This window comes from Geotrypetes seraphini, chromosome 11 (assembly GCF_902459505.1).
Source record: "Geotrypetes seraphini chromosome 11, aGeoSer1.1, whole genome shotgun sequence".
Classification (NCBI taxonomy): Eukaryota; Metazoa; Chordata; class Amphibia; order Gymnophiona; family Dermophiidae; genus Geotrypetes; species Geotrypetes seraphini.
Genome location: NC_047094.1, coordinates 80,723,771 through 80,744,382, shown reverse-complemented (window position 1 = coordinate 80,744,382; position 20,612 = coordinate 80,723,771).

Here is a 20,612-nt window from a genome sequence, read left to right as displayed (position 1 = left end):
AAGCAGGCCCCTTTCCCTCTTCCTTCTTCCCAGTTCCTCCCTGTCTCTTCGTGGCCCACGCGATTTTCTCTTCTCGCGGTCTGGCCAGCTCCCCTAGTCCCTTGAACCGCCGCCACCCCCTTCCTTTCCCACGGTCGACAAAACTCTTGCCTCCAGCAGCCGCCGCAGCACTGTAAACACGTTGCTTCGCGGCCTCTACTGCCCCGATTTGCTCTTCCATGTCCCTGATGACGTCATCAGAGAAACGGAAGAGCAAATGAAGGCAGTAGAGGCCGCGAAGCAGCGTGTTTACAGTGCTACGGTGGCTGCTGGAGGCAAGAGTTTTGTCGACCGCGGGTAGGGAAGGGAAGGGGGTGGCGGCGGCGGCAAAGGACTAAGGTAGCCGGCCAGACCGCGAGAAGGGTAGGCTGAGAGGAACCCGGGACCGTGGCAGAGGCTCGTTGCACAGTGTAAATACAGTTGCTCAGTGTGAGGCTTCCTTCGCTCTTCCGGGTCTGCATTCCGACTCCTCAACGCGCCAGCCTGAGCCGGCATAGGCGGTTGAGGGGGGAAGGTTGTGGTCGGAGTTGCTAGGCTGCAGCGGATGTGTGAGTTGCGAGTGTGGGGCCTGCAGCGGCGCGAGGTGGAGACGGAGAGCAGGCTGTGGTGACGTTGTACGCGCGCATGCGCACTCGTATTTTCCCGACGGACCAGGGAACACGTTTTTTTTAGTGCGCATGCGCGGCCTATCATTTTATTATATTAGATGTGGTCATGGAAGGTCAGTTTATGATCAAAGATCACCCCTAAGATTTTTGTATTGTTAACGGATTGTAGGGGAATTTTTTTATAAAAATAGAAGAAACAAGTTTAGAACTATCTTTCCATGGAAAAAGCATCACATTAGTTTTGTTAATATTAAGTGCCAATCTGTTGGTGTCCAGCCAGTGATATATTTGATTGAGTTTTTCATTAATTTTTGAAATATCTGACAAGTTATTAGCATCCAATGGGTGTAAGAGCTGAATATCATCAGCATAGGCAAATACGTGGAAACCTACAGATTGGCATAAGGTCATTAACGGTGCAAGAAAGATATTGAATAACAGAGGAGAAAGAATAGATCCTTGAGGAACACCAAATGTAGTTTGTGAGGTTTCTGACATTGAGTCATTAAAAAAACAGTAGAAGTTCGGTCTGTGAAATATGATACAAACCAAGAGAGAACTTGGTCTGTAATTCCGATCGATTGAAGTCTATTAAGTAGAAGTTGGTGATCGACCATATCAAAGGTTGCAGAAAGATCAATTGAGATTAATAATACCGATTGATGGTGATCCAAAAAGTATTGTATGGATGTGGTCATACCAATTAATGAATGTTCTGTACTGTGGTGATGTCTAAAACCGGTTTGATTTGGGTGTAGAACGTTGGTTTTTTCAACAAATTCCGAAATTTGATTAAAAACTACTTTTTCCGTCAATTTTGCTAAGAAAGGGATATTAGCTATTGGTCTGTAATTAGATGGTTCTTCAGGACTAATTTTTTGATTTTTAATAACAGATCGGATGATTGATTTTTTCCATGCTTTTGGCATGAGGTTTTGACATAGGCTTTCTTTAACTAGTGTATGAATAAAGGGACCGAAAATCTCAAAGTAACGTTTGAAGATGAAAGGAGGAATGGCGTCTGCCTTTGTGCCCTTAATATTAATGGACTTAAGAATGGATTCAATTTCTTTAAGATTTGGTAATTTGAATTTAGAGCATTTTGAATATAATGATTTTGAAAAATTTTGTTCTTGTTCAGTCGTTAAATGTTGATTATTCGAGAAAGTATTTCTGATCTTATTAAATTTATCTATAAAATAATCTGCAAGTATCTGTGCAGTAGGTAAGGATTCGGCGTTTTTGGTTTGTCGTTTATTTGGGGATGTTATTGAATTTAATATTGCGTATAGAGCTGATGCATTTTTTTATTTCAAAATTTTATCTGAATAAAATTTCATTTTTGCTTGGTTTATTTTTAGTTTATAAAATCTAGAGTGCTCTTTGTATAGTTGGGAATTGACTTCAGTTTTTTCTTTCCTCCACTTTCATTCTAATGATCTTAATTGCTTCTTGATAAAGACAAGTTCAGTTGTGAACCATGGATTTAAAATTTTCTTGGCAGAAATACATTTAGATTGTAAAGGAACAAGTTTATCTAATAATGAAATTGTGGATACGTTCGATTGATCTAATAGATCATCCAAAGAAGAAGTTTTAGAAACAGAAAAATCTAGTTCAAAGGTAGATCGAATCAAATCTAAAGAGAGATTATTGTAATTTCTAAAATTTATCAATTGATGTTTCGTTTGAGGTATGTTCTGTGAGACAGTATGTGTTATAGAGATTAAAAAGTGATCTGACCAGGGGACCGGTAGATAATGATTAACAGAATAATTATTTAATGTTGAGACAGAAGTTAGAGCCATATCTATTGTGTGGCCCGCTTGATGAGATGGCATTGTTAATAATGGATATAAATCCAAATGATTTATGTAAGAAAGAATTGTTTTAGTATAATTATTGTTTGGGTCATCAAAATGAATATTAAAGTCCCCCAAAATTAGTGGATTTAAAGTAGAGGAACCAAAATCAAAAAGAAGGGATTGAAGTTGAGTCAAATTTTCAGAATTAATAGGGGGAGGTATGTATACTAAAAGTACCGTATTTTCACATAGATAACACGCACCCGTGTAAAACGCGCACACGGGTATAGCGCGCAAAAAACACATATTTATGTACATAAATTTTTATATACCGCGCACACCCGTATACCGCGCATGCTGCCCGACTCTCCTTTCGCCCACCCCGACTCTCCTCTGGAGACCCCGACTCTGTTTTCGCCCGTCCCGACTCTCCTTTCCTCCTTGAAGTCCTGTCCCTACCCTGAAAGCCTGATGCCCCCCCCTTAATCACCTCCCCACAGGACCGCTCGCACCCCCACCCCAAAGGACCGCTCGCACGCACCCGCACCCCCACCCTGAAGGACCGCTCGCACCCCCACCCTGAAGGACCGCTCGCACCCCCACCCGAAGAACCGCTCGCACCCCCACAGCCTCCTCCCCCTCCCCCATGGAGAAGCTGTCTACCTTGTTTCCGGATGCCAGCGAGCCCAGCTGTTTCCTCTGCCGGCGGTCCCGCCCCTTCTCTGAGCCCTGCTGCGCTGCTTTTTCTTCCCGCGGTCCCGCCCTTTCTCTGACATCAGAGAAAGGGCGGGACCACCTGAAGAGGAAGCAGCGCAGCACAGGGCTCTGAGAAGGGGCAGGACCGCCGGCAGAGGAAGCAGCTGGGCTGGCATCCGGAAACAAGGTAGACAGTTTCTCCATGGGGGAGGGGGGAGGCTGTGGGGGTGCAAGCGGTCCTTCGGGTGAGTGTGCGAACGGTCCTTCGGGGTGGGAGTGCGAGCGCTCCTTCCGGGTGATGAATCGGGCGTCGGGGGGGGAAACTATGTAAAAAAAAAAATTTGTACAACGCGCTCACGCGTATAACGCGCAAGGGTATGCGCGGTTTGTAAAAACCACGTATAACGCACGCGTTATATGCGAGAAAATACAGTACATCTGTTCTAGGTTTAATTAGAAATGAAAATTGTAAATATTCAATAGAATAATTTGCTAGGGAATTATCGATATGTAATAATAAAGATTCATGAAAAATAGTCGCTAAAACCCCTCCTCGTTTATAGCGACGTTGATTGTAAAAAAATGAGTATCCAGGGGGACAAGCATAGGATAAATAGGCTTCTTCACCTTCGGAGAGCCACGTTTCAGTTAACCATAAAACGTCAAAAGAGTGTTGTGTAATAAGGTCTTTAATTAAATGGTATTTGGTTTTAATAGAGCGGACGTTAATTAAGCCTATATTAAATTGAGTTACTTTTAAATCTGTGGAAGATGAATTTGATGTAGAAGAGACTATCTGACCGGGGAATAGTGATATATTAAAACGTTCAGAAGAGCGTAAGAAAACTGAATTGTTGTCCGACTTTATGGGCCTGTGTACCCATGAAACAGGGATTGGAGTAGAGAGATTATCCATGGAGGATGGGTAATAGACAGTAGTAGTATTAATAGTTAAGGTGAATTCCTGAGGAATAATAATTGATAGGTTATTTAAAAGCAAAAATAGAAGTGAGTAAAGAGAAAATGTCTTAGGAGTGTTAAAGTTTTTTAAGAGTTTGTAAGACAAAACGGCAAAGTTTTCCCAAGCGCACAATAGTATCGCACAAAGGAGCACATTAAGGAGCATGACATGCTCCTTAAGCATGCTCCTTTGGCACGCGCCGAAAGGTCCAATATTTAAATGTCATGTACCGGTTGTAAGGGGGCGGAGTCTGGAACGTGCCGCCACTCCGTGGCGGCCGAGAAGCCTTGGAGAAGGTTGCTGGAAAAAAATAATAAAAGCAAGGTAAAAACAATAAAACTTATAAAATTAAACTTAAACTTGGTTAAAATAATAATTAAGAGCAATTCCAACAGATAAAGGTGCCGTGCAGTGAGAAGTAATGCCTCCAGTGAGAGCTAGCGTGCGCCGCAAAGGTCCAATATTTAAATGTCATGTACCGGTTGTAAGGGGGCGGAGTCTGGAACGTGCCGCTGTTGCGTGGCGGCCGAGAAGCCTTGGAGAAGGTTGCTGGAAAAAAATAATAAAAGCAAGGTAAAAACAATAAAACTTATAAAATTAAACTTAAACTTGGTTAAAATAATAATTAAGAGCAATTCCAACAGATAAAGGTGCCGTGCAGTGAGAAGTAATGCCTCCAGTGAGAGCTAGCGTGCGCCGCAAAGGTCCAATATTTAAATGTCATGTACCGGTTGTAAGGGGGCGGTGTCTGGAACGTGCCGCCGCTGTGCGGCGGCCGAAAAGCCTTGGAGAAGGTTGCTGGTGGTCTAGCGGTGACACGGGGCAGGAGCAATTTTCTTTTCTACATTTATTATCTGAGCATTTTAGTTTTCTAATTGGACTAGTCACATACTCTTTTCCACGTTCCATGCAGATAAATGCCAAATAGCCCATCCAATCTGCCCATTCACTATCTGTTCTCCCTAAGCAATCCCATGCTTTCTTGAATTCAGATATAGTCCTCGTCTCTACCACCTCCACCAGAAGGCTATTCCATGCAACTTCCACCCTTTCCAGAAAAAATTATTTCCTTAGATTATTCCTGAGCCAATAACCTCTTAACTTCATCCTATACCTCCTTATTCTGGAGTTTTCTTTCATTTGAAAAAGGCTGAAATTCTGTACATTAAGGCCACATAGATATTTAAACATCTCCATCATATCCCCTCTCGCCCTCTTTTCTTCCAGAATATACATATTGAAGTCTATAATTCTGTTCCCTTATACTTTATACAGATCAAGTGAATACACTCTGGGCATATATAAAAATATTCACAAAAGAGAAGTGGAAGAACAGAAACAGAAAGAAATGTGAGCTATTTTGCCTGCATTAATCAGGGTCTTCTGAAGCAGCTGATTGTGAAATGCACCAGGACCTGAGACTCATTTGTACTTATTCACATGTTTACATGATGTGGTGAATTGACTTTTTGTCTTTCCATTCCATATTTCAGAAGCATATCTCCAATCGCATTGGCTTCCAATCCCAGCAAGAATACAATTTAAATTCTACTGTCTACTATTTAAGACTTTATACGGAGGCAGTCCAAACTACCTGAATAACCGCCTCATCCACAATACCTCAACCAGACATAGGAAAGCTCACACCCCATTCTCATACCCCCCCAATTAAGGAGGTCAAACGGAAAAAACTATATGATGGCCTCCTGGCCAATCAAGCAGCCAAACTAGACAACCAAATCGCCAATCTACTGACGGCATCCCTCGACTACAAGACTTTTAGAAAAGAAATAAAGACCATACTCTTCAAGAAAACCCTGAAAAAAGAAATAATACCGCAAGTTTCAAACTCCACCTCTCACTAAAGCCAACTACCCCAAACAAATAACCATACCCATTTCTTACTGTCTTTGAAAATGACCAATTTTTTTTTGTAAGTTCTTGTTGTAATACATCCTGGATAATTCTTTTGTAATCCACTTTGAACTGCAAGGTAATGGCGGAATAGAAATCCCTAATGTAATGTAATGTAATTTTAAGTATTTTGATAAAAAGCACTTTATATACTCACTGTTGTGCAATGATTGAGAACTTGAGCCATTTTCAAAGGGGACTTTCTAGTTCACTGACAGGGTGTTTTTACCTTGTAACGGTTGTCTGAGTACAATATGTGTGATTTAGTAAACGTTGTGAATATTTTGATATATGCCCAGAGTGTATTCACTTGATCTGTTTATAGTATTATACACTTGGGTTTACAGTGTTTGATTTATTCCCATTTTGTTTTGGGGAACCCTTATACTTTATGACAGAGGCCACTGACCAATTTTGTAGCTGCTCTCTGGATGCTCGCCATTCTGTTTTTGAAGGTGCAGTCTCCAAAATTGCACACATTATTCCAAATGGGGCTTTGCCAGAGACTTTAGATAAGGGTACTATCACCTCTTTTTTCCTGCTGGTCATTTCTCTTTCTATGCACCTGAGCATCCTTCCTGCTTAGACTGTAACCTATTCTACCTGTTTGACCACCTTAAGATCATCAGATATGATCACCTCCGAATCCTGCTCTTCTTTTGTACATAAAAATACTTCATCCCGCTATATTGTATCGTTCTTTTGGAGTTTTGCTGCCCAAGTACATGGCCCTACATTTTTTGCATTAAGTTTTAGTTACTCATTTCTGGGCCATTCTTCAAAGTTCGCTAGATTCCTTCTCATGCCATCCACACCAGATGGTGTGTCTACCCTATTAAGAGTCTGGTATCTGCAGAGACAAACCTTACCAGACAGCCCTTCAGAAATATCTCTCACAAAAATGTTAAAAAGAACCAGCCCAAGGACAGATCCCTGCGGCACACCATTGATAACATCCTTTTCTTTAGAGCGAGCTCCATTTACTACTATCCTCTGTCATCTTCTCCTAAATTCTTTTTCAGATTGGACCTTCAATTTCTTCTCTCTCCTCCTGTCTTCTTGCCCTTTTCTATATATCTATCTGGAATTGATCATTCTTTTTTTTACTTTTCTCTGTCTCTCTATTCACCCATCCATGTATGGGTTTACCCCTCATTCTCACTTTCTCTCATTTTCTAGTTCTTAGTCTCCTACTTTTCACTTTCATCTGTCTACTGACTTTTCCCATATCAACCCCTCTTTAGTACTTCCATTGCTCCTCTCTCTCCTTCCTTATCTCCTGCTCCCCCTTCATCCCCATTTTCATCCTCTACTGCTTCTTGTCCCCTCATTAGTCCCAACTCCATCCCTGCCTCAGCTTCCTTCCCTTGTCTCCAGGACATTTTCTTACTCTCTGTCACATCTGTTGCCTTTCTCGTTCACCATTATTAGCCCTATGTCTACCCTTACTCATTCCCTTCAGAGACCCATCTCCTTTCTCTCTCATACTCCACAGCATCCCCCCACTCTTTTTCAATGCCTCTCTAGTTCTCCAGGTTATTCACACAATGTCTCAACCCCTCCCCAAACTTCATTCCTTTTCTCTTACCTTCATTTCATATCAAGTTTCAAGTTTAATTAATTTTAATATACCGACCATCAACTTGCACCTGGCCGGTTTACAATGCTAAAAATGAAAGGTTAAAATAAATTATTATAAGGGGAGGGGAAATGTGAACATTAAGTGGAAAAAATTACAGATACGAACATGAACTTGAGAGTGAAGGGAGAGGGGAAAGTTAATAATTACATTATTAAAAACAAATTTAACTAACTATTCCCATTCTCATCAGTCTCATCATTTACTAAGATATATTCCTCATCTGCTCCAAGTTCCCACTCAGTCTCTCCCAAGTCCAGTTTGCATTCTACTTCATTTCCTTTCCCCCTCCCCCAGCTTCAGCTATCCTTTCCTGCCCATTATCCTCAAGTACCATCTAACTTCTGTTCCCCTTTCCCACCCCAAGTCCCATCTAGCTTCTGCTCCCCTTCCCCTTGAGTATCATCCAGCTTCTGCTACCCTTACCTGTTCCTTCCCTCCCAAGTCCCATCCATCTTCTGCCTCCCTTTCCTTTGAATACTATCCAGCTTTTGCTCCTCCTGTCCTATCCAGTTTCTGCTCTTATTTTCCTTGAGTGTCACCAAACTTCTGCTATTCTTACCTACCCTTTCCCCTCAAGTCCCAACCATCTTTTGTCCCCTTTCCCTTAGAGTGCTATCCAGATTTTGCTCCCTCCTCCCTTCAAGTCCCATCCTTCTGCTCCTTCCCCTTACTTGATCCAAAGAGCAGCTCCTTCCATGCTACACTGGTGGAGATGCACAACTGAAAGCTGCTATTTGAACCACAGGGCTCCTCTACAGTGCCCAATGAAGTTCAAACTACGCAGTTGAAACAGATATTATTTGAACTTCATAGGGCTCTATAGAGGAGCCCTATGGTTCAAAGTTCAGTTTTCAATTATATGTTCCCACCAGAATAATATAGAAGGAGTTGCTCTATGGCTCTGTGCAGTTGCTGTTGCAGTCGTGGACCTGAATGATCAGTTTAGAGATGCTGATTCTGGTTGGCAAAGGGGGTGGCAAGGCAAATATTTGGAGTGGCACTTGCTACCCCATAATGATACCTATGAGTGGCTAACAGAAATATGGTGGTAGGTGAAATACTCCCTCTTATTTTTCTTCCCTGTATCCATGGGACAAGAAGGAATGATGATGGAAGGGGAGGGAAGGGAAAGGTAGGGAAGATGCTGGACCACTTGAGAGGAGGGAGAAGAAAAAAATGCTGGGTCTATTTTAGGTTGGGAGAAAAGTCTGATTTGGGGGCTGGGAGAGAGTTGCTGAATGGCAGATGCTAGGGATGGAAGAAGAGGGCACATGTTAGGGCTAGGGGTTGAGTTGGGATAAATGAGCTGATTGAGAGAGAAAGATCTTATGGGGTTGGGAGAAAGGGGCTGATTTAGAAAGAAGGATCTGACACGGGTAGGAAAATGGAGCTGATGCTGGGATTCAAGGTGGAGTTGGGAGAAAATGGCTGATTTAGAAAGAAGGATCTGATGCTAGAGCAGACATAGGGGCCAGGGATTTAGTTGAAAGAAGGGGATTCTGGGAAAGGGGGGATGATACTGGTGGGTGGTACTGGGATAAGGGAGTTCATAATAGGGAAGTGAGAAAAAAAGAGGACAGTTTATCATGGATGAAACAAGGGAATTGAAGGTGGAGATGGAGGAGCAGAAGGATGGATGATGGAGTAAGTAGGAAAATCAGGATGAATTCAGTAAATATTGAAGGAGGTGGTAGGTGAGCAGATGCTGGGATAGGGAGTATGGTGAACAGATGGGGGAATGGATGCTAGGGCTGAGGGAGAGGTAAGACAATGGATGTTGAGGAAAGGGGAGAAAGAAGCAAAAGGCTATGAAAAGGGTGAAATAAAAAGGAAGGAGACAAATCTTTGAATGAGGTGAAAGAAGGTAGAAGTGGAGAAGTAAAAAGGGGAATGGGAGCTTTGCTGTGATAAGTCAGAGGTACATCTCCAGTTAGCAAGATAGCACAAGCTGTACTGTTAGAGATTCCTACACATAACCTACATGTTAACAGAATCCCTCACCTCTTTTACACATGGAAAAAACAGGTCACCACATAGTAAAAATAAATGACTGAAAATTAGAAACAAATATGCAGAAAAAAATTAAATAAAAGTCCCAATAAACCCTGACTCAACAAGAGTGGAACACTGAAGAAAGAAAAACAGGAATGCATTTCCTCCTCTATAGAACAAACTATAAGTAAAGCAGCATTTTCAAAGGTTGTATTTTTGATTCTCCAAAAATATTAAGAATTAACTGATGTGCTGGGTAAAAATCCAAAACTGGTTCAACCTCTCCTTAGGATATGGAGCCTTCTTGGTCCCTTTAATTTCTGAACCTCCTTACTTACCAGTGACTTTGAGCAGTAGTTTTGGTCCGTTGAGAAATTTCTCACCAACCATAGCAATGAACTGGTAAGAGCCACTATCTTCTATCCGGAGATCAGTTATCAGCAAGGAGCAGTTGCTGGTTTCATCCCCAAGATATTTGGTTCGTCCTCTAAAGCGACGTTCTATCAGTGTTTGATCAATGTGATATACAAAATCAACAAGGTTTTTCTTCCACATTCCTCTTCTAATTTCTTGGCCATTTGGAAGAGTGAATGAACAACGGAACATTATGTCAGTGCCGTCCTTAGCATTCGGATAATAGTCATCGTAGTTTACATTCCATTTCTGAACAAGAACACCTGTAACAGTAAACACAAAGAGCATGAGAGTACCATGTTGTCTTTTGATTAATTTTATTGCTAAAAATAAGCACAGATTTACCTTTCATGAGAAGCAGGGGAGCCAACAAGAGGGGGATCGAATGCATTCTAAGGAAAGCAGGTGATCTGAAAGTAGAAGAGGAGCATATTAAGATAATACAGATCAGATCAGAACATGAGCACTGCACAAGTCCAGCAGTCCAATCTAAACGGTTTACATAATTTTACATATATAAAAGCTGTAAAAAAATAAAAAATAAAATCAGACAGACATAAACAAAATAATCCTCAGATAATCAGCTTATACAAAGAGTCATAAAAAATTCTTCAACCAGCAACAGTCATTAAGAATCTATATATATAAAATCGGAGGTATGTATGTGTGTATGTATGTGTGTGTGTATGTGCTGCGATCACGCAAAAACGGCTTGACCGATTTGAACGAAACTTGGTATGCAGATCCCTCACTACCTGGGATGATATGTTCTGGGGGTCTCGCGGCCCACCTGCACACGTGGGCGGAGCTACAAACATAAAATCAGATTTCACCCTTTCATGTCAATGGAAAAAATGTAAAAAGCTGCCATTCTCACAGTAATTCAAAAACGGCTTGACCGATTTGAACAAAAATTGGTATGCAGAACCCTCACTACCTGGGGTGATATGTTCTGGGTGTCTCCTGGCCCCCTGCACACGTGGGCGGAGCTACAAACATAGAATCAGATTTCACCCATTCATGTCAATGGAAAAAATGTAAAAAGCTGCCATTCTCACAGTAATTCAAAAACGGCTTGACCGATTTGAACGAAACTTGGTATGCAGATCCCTCACTACCTGGGGTGATATGTTCTGGGTGTCTCCTGGCCCCCTGCACACGTGGGCGGAGCTACAAACAGAAAATCAGATTTCACTCATTCATGTCAATGGAAAAAATGTAAAAAGCTGCCATTCTCACAGTAATTCACAAACGGCTTGACCGATTTGAACGAAACTTGGTATGCAGATCCCTCACTACCAGGGGTGATATGTTCTGGGGGTCTCGCGGCCCTCCTGCACACGTGGGCGGAGCTACAAACAGAAAATCAGATTTCACCCATTCATGTCAATGGAAAAAATGTAAAAAGCTGCCATTCTCACAGTAATTCACAAACGGCTTGACCGATTTGAACGAAACTTGGTATGCAGATCCCTCACTACCAGGGGTGATATGTTCTGGGGGTCTCGCGGCCCTCCTGCACACGTGGGCGGAGCTACAAACAGAAAATCAGATTTCACCCATTCATGTCAATGGAAAAAATGTAAAAAGCTGCCATTCTCACAGTAATTCACAAACGGCTTTACCGATTTGAACGAAACTTGGTATGCAGATCACTCTCTATCTGGGGTGATATGTTCTGGGGGTCTCGCGGCCCTCCTGCACACGTAGGCGGAGCTACAAATAGAAAATCAGATTTCACCCATTCATGTCAATGGAAAAAATATAAAAACTGCCATTCTCACTGTGACCAATTTGGACGAAACTTGGTATGCAGATCCCTCACTACCTGGGGTGATATGTTCTGGGGGTCTTGCGGCCCACCTGCACATGTGGGCGGAGCTACAAACTGAAAATCAGATTTCACCCATTCATGTCAATGGAAAAAATGTAAAAAGCTGCCATTCTCACAGTAATTCACAAACGGCTTGACCGATTTGAACGAAACTTGGTATGCAGATCCCTCACTACCTGGGGTGATATGTTCTGGGGGTCTCGCAGCCCTCCTGCACACGTGGGTGGAGCTACAAACAGAAAATCAGATTTCACCCATTCATGTCAATGGAAAAAATGTAAAAAGCTGCCATTCTCACTGTGACCAATTTGGACGAAACTTGGTATGCAGATCCCTCACTACCTGGGGTGATATGTTCTGGGGGTCTCACGGCCCACAACTCTATTTTGCTTGCTCAAGGGTGGGTTCACCCAAGAATTTATATGTTCTTGCTCCAGGAGGTGAAACTAAAATTGTTGTTTATAATCACATTTTGCGTTAGTTGTATTGTATTCATTTTGTCAAATATTTCACTTTATAATTTGAATATTGTACTTTTTATTAAGCTGTAATAAAATACTTTCATTCACCACTATAAAGTATCTTTATTTAAATCCATTTACAGTGTTATTGCTATAATTAAATACCCGTGCAATGCCGGGGCATCAGCTAGTTATCATATAAAAAAGGCATTTACAAATAACTGCGCCTTATGTAATTTTCTGAAATTGCCCTTTTCACAACATTTTTGTAATTGGTTAACAAGTGAATTCCACAGTTTAACCCCTGCACAACAAAAAGGTCATTTTACTGGTCTCAACATATTTTGGATTAGCATTTGTTTTCAATAAGGCTGAGTTTTGGTAAATAATTGGTCATGTTACCCTTAAATGATTCAGGTAAGATGCCATACAGCAATTGATGGCAAATCATTACTGCTTTATACTGAATTCTGCAATGCCTTACAATAGTCTAACAGTTCTTTCTATGCAGTTAGCTAGGGGCAAGTAAAAATACGATATCTATTGCAGTGTTCCCAAACCTGGTCCTGGAGCCAGTCAGGTTTTCAGGATATCCACAATGAATGCTTATGAGAGAAATTTGGATACAGTGACTAAATACGGTTGCTAAGACCGTGTGGGTCATTATGGTCCGATTTTTGGGAGGGCCGATTTTGAAACAATGATCGATGTTCCAACAAGCTTGCATGCATATGATTTGTTCGGAGGTTCACCGTAATCCCATCCGATCTGTCGCTGTGAGAGTGACATAGACACATGCACAGTTGATACAGCCACAATGTACACATGTGCCAAGATTTACTATGTCAGTCATAGGCGTGGATTATTGTAGCATGTCATATGCATACATCATTGTCTTTCATCGAGGGCATCAACCTCAAAGCATTCTTGTTGCAAAACGATTTATAAACACCACCAGTGGAGATTTTTCTTCTTTTTGGAGCTGTTGGAAAAGCAAAGCATAAAGAGGGTGGCGCTGTATAAACTTGTGGCCCAGCTCATACATATTTTAATCATGAGGAACAAAGCTTTTCGCCTTCTCTCTTTGGTACACAACTTTCCATCACCCTCTCATATTTTACGCTGTTAATGGGCATGCATAAGACAAAATCACTAATGTAATGTAATGTTTTCAACACACATGCTCACAGCGCACATATAACACATGTATACGTCCCTCCTCTATTGTAAAAATTATATTTATGGTATAAATGTTATAAATATTATATTGATTTCAAGGCTGAACTGTCAGTGAGATATGTAAACTTCCCTCGGTGCCCTGATCTCCTCCCATGGATTCCAGGATCACCTATATGCTGATGACTCCCAGATCTACCTCTCTACACCTGAAATATAACCTAAAGTCCAAGAAAAAGTCTCTACCTGTTTGGCTGACATTACTGCCTGGATGTCCTGCCGTCATCCAAGGCTGTCGTATCCAAGACTGAGCTACTCCTCTTTCCTCCTAAACCTTCTGTTCCTTCTCCTCCGTTCTCCGTAAATAATACTGTCATCGTACCAGCGTCTTCTGCTCGCAGCCTTGGAGTTGTCATCAATTCTGACCTCTCATTTTCTTTGCACATCCAACAAACTGCTAAGGTCTGTCGCTTCTATCTCTACCACATCACCAAAATTTATCCCTTCCTCTCTGAGCACACTACCCAGTCCCTTATCCACAGACTCATAATCACAGAAGCACAAAAGCTATACATTCCGAGGATCTCCAAAGAAAGGAGAACAAAGGGTAAGGGAGAACCAGCATGGCTTACCAGACAGGTGAGGGAAACCATACAAGAAAAGAAGGACTCTTTCAAAAAATGGAAACACATGAAAACAACCGAAGCATGGAACAAACATAAAGACAATCAGAAGAAATGTCACAGGGCGGTGAGGGATGCCAAAAAGGACTATGAAGAAAAAATAGCGCAAGAGGCCAAAAACTTCAAGCCCTTCTTTAGATACGTGAAAGGGAAAAAACCCGCAAAAGAGGCGGTGGGACCCCTGGACGATCAGGGAAGAAAAGGGTACATTAAGGAAGATAAACAAATTGCGGACAAACTAAATTCCTTCTTTGCGTCCGTCTTTACGGAGGAGGATACCGCAAAAATACCAGAAACTGTGAAAGTGTTTAGTGGAGTAATAGAAGACAGCCTCACCACAGTTGAAGTAGATTTGGACCAGATATACTACCAGATCGACAAACTTAAAAGTGACAAATCCCCACAGGCTCTACAGATCGACTGCGTATCAGTTTCGAGCTAAAATGTGTGCGACTGACCAATGTCTCAAATGTTCTCATTCCCCATCCACCTTGGGGCATCAGTTCTGGACCTGCACTCGGATTACTGCATTTTGGCATCAGCTTAATGTACACATTCAAACAATGTGGAATTACAACTTTATCCTAGATCCGGTGATGCTGTTTGCATTGGATCATGTTCCCTTGTCTGCTCCAAAGGGATTTCGCAGCTTTCTGTCACGAGCGGTGTTACTGGGGAAGAAAGCAATCTTGCTGTGCTGGATTTCCACGGATTCCCCGACACTTTCCTGTTGGAGAACTTTGATGATTCACCAAGCATCCATGGAGAGGCTTGGTCTTCCTTCCTTGGATTCTGCACAGGGACGGTTATTTAGTCTGTGCTGGACACCTTTTTGGGACACTTTAACGCCAAGGGCACGTAGCCATTTATTGAATGTTTGAGTGTCTTTGTTGTGATAGCACTGGATTGGAATTTGTGTTTTTCTGGTATAGCCAGGGGATGGGGAGTGGGAAGGGATGGGTGGGAGGGAGGGGTAGACCTGATGCGGGGTGAAGTTGGGAAGTGTCTTGGTACCTGCTTTATTGTGTTGTACATCTTGCATATTGGAAAGTTTCACTTATTTGAAAATCTAATAAAATATATTCTGGGAAAAAAAAAAAAAGTGACAAATCCCCTGGACCGGATGGAATTCACCTGAGAGTCTTAAAGGAATTGAAGGTTGAAATCGGAGAGTTATTGCAAAAACTCGCCAATCTGACAATCAGAACTGGACAGATACCAGATGACTGGAAGATAGCGAACGTCACGCCAATTTTCAAAAAGGGATCAAGAGGAGAACCGGGCAACTACAGACCTGTGAGCCTTACGTCTGTCCCTGGAAAGATGGTTGAAGCACTGATCAAGGATAGCATAGTCCGGCACTTAGATATACACGAATTGCTGAAACCCAGTCAACATGGGTTCAGGAAAGGGAAATCATGTTTAACGAATTTGCTTCAATTTTTTGAGACCGTGAACAAGCAAATTGATAGTGGAATGCCGGTGGACATAATATATTTGGACTTCCAGAAGGCATTCGACAAAGTTCCGCATGAAAGACTTCTCAGGAAACTACAATGCCATGGAATAGAGGGAGATATACACAGGTGGATAGGCAAATGGCTGGAAAACAGGAAGCAGAGAGTGGGCATAAATGGGAAGTTCTCAGACTGGGAGAAAGTGACTAGTGGTGTGTCCCAGGGCTCGGTACTTGGGCCGATCCTATTTAACATTTATATCAATGACCTTGAAGACGGAATATCCAGTGAGATCATTAAGTTTGCAGACGACACAAAGCTATGCCGGACAATCAGAACGCAGAAAGATAGCGAAGAACTCCAGAGCGACTTGTATCAGTTAGAGAAATGGGCAGAGCAATGGCAGATGAAGTTCAACGTGGAGAAATGCAAAGTAATGCATTTAGGCAGTAAGAATAAGGAACACGTTTGTTCCCTCTAAGCTGAGCAGGTGTCCTCCAGCTGCATTGCTACCACTAGGGGGTGGAATATTTTCAGTCGCTAAGGACAGGTATGTTCCCTGGAGTCCTGCAGAACTTGCATGTCCCTCACAATTGAAAAATGTGACAGTAAAACAGCACCCTCTATTGGTGAGACTGTGGGTGGAGGACTCCTGCTCAGCTTAGAGGGAACAGTGATACACGAGTATAGAATGTCAGGAGCAACTCTGGGTAAGAGCGAACAAGAAAGGGACCTGGGTGTACTGATAGATAGGACCCTGAAGCCGTCGGCACAATGCGCGGCAGCGGCAAAGAAAGCGAACAGAATGTTAGGAATGATAAAGAAAGGAATCATGAGCAGATCGGAGAAAGTCATAATGCCGCTTTATAGAGCAATGGTCAGACCACACTTGGAATACTGTGTCCAACATTGGTCTCCCAAACTAAAGAGGGATATAAAACTGCTGGAGAGGGTGCAGAGACGAGCAACGAAGCTAATAAGAGGTATGGAGAACTTGGAATATGAGGAACGACTCAAGAAACTAGGACTGTTCTCCCTTGAGAAGAGGAGGCTGCGAGGGGACATGATAGAGACGTTCAAAATACTGAAAGACATCGATAAAATAGAGCAGAAAAACAAATTATTTACACTGTCCAACGTGACACAGACAAGAGGACATGGTTTAAAGCTAAGGGGGAACAAGTCCAGGACAAATGTCAGGAGGTTCTGCTTTACGCAGCGAGTGGTGAACGCCTGGAATGCTCTTCCACAGGAGGTTATTAAGGAATCCACTGTGCTAGGATTCAAAGGCAAATTAGATGCACATCTCCTTATGAGAGGCATAGAGGGATATGGGTGGTAAAACTACATCAGGTGTATACCTGACTGGGCCTCCGCGTGTGCGGATCGCCGGACTCGATGGACCATGGGTCTGATCCAGAGATGGCAGTTCTTATGTTCTTATAACCTCATGCTTAGATTACTGCAATCTACTTCTAACTGGTCTCCCGCAGTGCCACTTCTTCCCCCTGCAATCTGTGCAAAACTCGGCTGCACGACTCGTCTTCTACCAACCTCGCTACACTCATGTCACCCCTCTCCTTAAATCACTTCACTGGCTCCCTATCCCCCTTTGCAAACAGTTCAAGCTCCTATTGCTGAACTACAAGTGTATTCATTCTGCTGCCCCTCAATATTTCTTCTCTCTCATTATACACCTCCCAGAGAACTCGTTCCTCAGATAAGCTGCTCTTAGCTGTACCCTTTTCCTCCACTGCCAATTCCAGACTTCGTTCCTTTCATCTAGCTGCCCCCTATGCCTGGAATAAATTACCCGAGTTTTTCCACCAAGCCCCTTCCCTTACCCTGTTTAAAAGCAGACTGAAATCCCACCTTTTTAATATAGCCTTCAATCCATAACCCTACTCCCCACTGTCCACCAACCCAGCCAGGAGATTAACTGTTCCCCTTAACTGTAACCATGACATCCTGTTTGTGTGTCTTGTCTGTTTAGATTGTAAACTCTTTCAAGCAGGGACTGTCTCCTTTGTGACTCTGTATAGTGCTGCGTACGTCTGGTAGCACTATAGAAATAATAGTAGTAGTAGTAAGTGATTGGTCTTGTTGACCTGTCATTTTTTTTGAATCGCAAGAAGTGATCACTATTTTTTGGGCATGGTGAAGTGATGTTAGAACATCGATTGCTTGGCTTTTTTTGCATGGTGTTTAAATATCAATGACCTGTATTTGCAAGGTGAGTCAGAGAATAAACAATCATATGGAAAAACACATGGTGAGCCATTTTGTACATCGGGTCAGCATGTACGATCGGTTGCTAAACCAGTTAACCCAGTTTAGTGACGACTGTTAGACAGTCGGAGACTTTAGTGCATCTAGCCCCAGGTTTGGGAACCACTGCCCTATTACATTCTTGGTCAGCCATGTTGAGGGTAATTTTATAAAGGGGCACCTAGTATAAGAAAAAAAGAGTGACAATTTTACAAAGATGCATAAGCGCCTAGGTGCAGACATGTACGAAGGTAAATCAAAAAGTAAAGGCAAAATGCATTTAATAGAAGTAACTCTGAGCAATTGAACATATCACTGTTCCACATAGTCCCCATGCAAGACTATGCATTTGTTGTATCGTTCAACTAGCCGCTGCATTCCTGCAGAGAAGAAGTTTTTCGGCTGCTCCTGAAGCCAGGTGAACACTGCTTCCTTTATTTCATCATGCTTTGTCTTTTATGCTCCAGGTTACAGTGATGCACCCATGTCTCATCGTGACATTTTTCTACAAAATACTTGGATCTTCATACCATCTCAGAAACTGGGTCGTAACCTCCACATGCTGTTGCTTGTGCAGATCAGTAAGCAGTTTGGGACAGACTTTCCTGTATCCCAAATCATCATGCAGATCTGTAGCTGATATCCAAATTTGCAGCCAATTGACTCACCGTTGTCTGTCAGTCTTCTGTGCTGTGTGCAGTCAGGGCCACTGCAAGCTATAATTGCACTCCGTGGGACTTGCCCTCCATGCTGCCCCCTTCCTTTTTTGTGCTGCGCACATGATATATCAAACTTTCAGTTGTGAGTCTATAAAATACTGAGTGGAGTAGACCAACCCTTGAGTTGATAACCATATAGAAACAGCAGTAACAGATCCAAAGCATCAGGGGCAACTGCAAACACTAACCAAATACCAGAATAGCAGGCTCTGTGGGCTTTGTTTCAAAGCATAGCCAGGGAAACTAGCTTTCTTTCCTGACCACTGTCAGGTTCAGTATCTCTCCCTCCCAAACTTTTAAAAGAATTCAGCAAATGGTTATGTATAACAAACAGCCCAAGAGATCTCAATAACGCCCCCCCTAAAAAGACAAACAAACCCTCTACTACTGCAGCATCGGGTCTGGAATTAAAAGTCCAGCTGGCAGTGGTGTAACTAGCATATTTGACACCCAGGGCCAATCATTTTTTAATACCCTCTCCTCTATATAAAAAATATGTATTTTTAGTAAGAATCCATGAGTCACACCTAGGAAAAGGCAGCATCTTAACCACTGCAGTGAGCAATAGAACATCAATACACCCATTGTAAAATTAAACAAGCCAGATTAGTACAAATTGATCCTTCACAGTCAATTGCCACAGAAAAGCATGCCTTTTTTCACACAAACAGAACACAGATACTTATTCTATACTGTGTGAGAGTGTAACTGCAAAATAAAAATAGAATATGTAGACAACAATGAAACTGAATCCTAAGAAACCAGATTCTGCATAGAATGCAGCACCACAGCTGCTCCTTCTGATCCTAAGCAAGTCACTTAATCACTCTCCTCCCCCACCCCTCATTGCCCCAGGTACATTAGATAGATTGTGAGCCCACTGGAACAGACAGGGAAAAAATGCTTGCGTACCTGAATAAATTCATGTAAACCATTCTGAACTCCCTTGGGAGAACGGTATAGAAAACTGAATAAATAAATAGATAAACTGTAATGCATGTCCCCTAGTATTGTACAAAATATAAAGACAGCAGATATAAAATTGAAAAGACTGAAATACCAATCACCATATAGAAATAAAATAAAATGGAAAGTAAGATACCATGTTATTGGATAAATCCATTTTTCAATTTTTCAGAGGCCAAAATCTCCTGCCACAGGTCAGTACCATATACTAATGTTACGGTATCCTTGCCTGACCTGAGGAAGGGGGGTTTGGTTTCTTAAAGCTAGTAAAAAATGTATTAAAATTAGTCTAATAAAAAGATCATGGATCCATCCATGAAACCATCCGCACAGTGTGCAGCAGCCTCGAAGAAAGCCAACAGGATGCTGGGCATCATCAAGAGGGGCATATCAACCAGGACGCGGGAAGTCATCATGCCGCTGTATCGAGCGATGGTGCGCCCACATCTGGAATACTGCGTTCAATATTGGTCGCCGCACCTCAAGAAGGACATGGCAGTTCTTAAGAGAGTCCAAAGGAGGGCAACAAAACTGGTAAGAGGGCTGGAAAACTGCCCATATGCTGAGAGGCTGGATAAACTGGGGCTCTTCTCTCTGGAAAAGAGGAGGCTCAGGGGGGATATGATAGAGACCTTCAAAATACTTAGGGGCATAGAGAGGGTGGACAGGGACAGGTTCTTCAGACTAAAAGGGACGACAGGTACGAGGGGGCACTCAGAGAAACTGAAGGGAGATAGGTTCAAATCAAATGCAAGGAAGTTTTTCTTCACCCAAAGGGTCGTGGACAAATGGAATGCGCTCCCGGAGGAAGTGATCCGGCAGAGTACAGTACAGGAATTCAAACAGGGATTGGACAGATTCCTGAGGGAAAAGGGGATCGTGGGGTACTGAGGGAGGTGCTGGGGTGTTGCATAAGTATAGACAGCTCACCAGGTCGTGCAGGTGCAAGGCTGGAGGGTTAGGACATTGATGGGAAG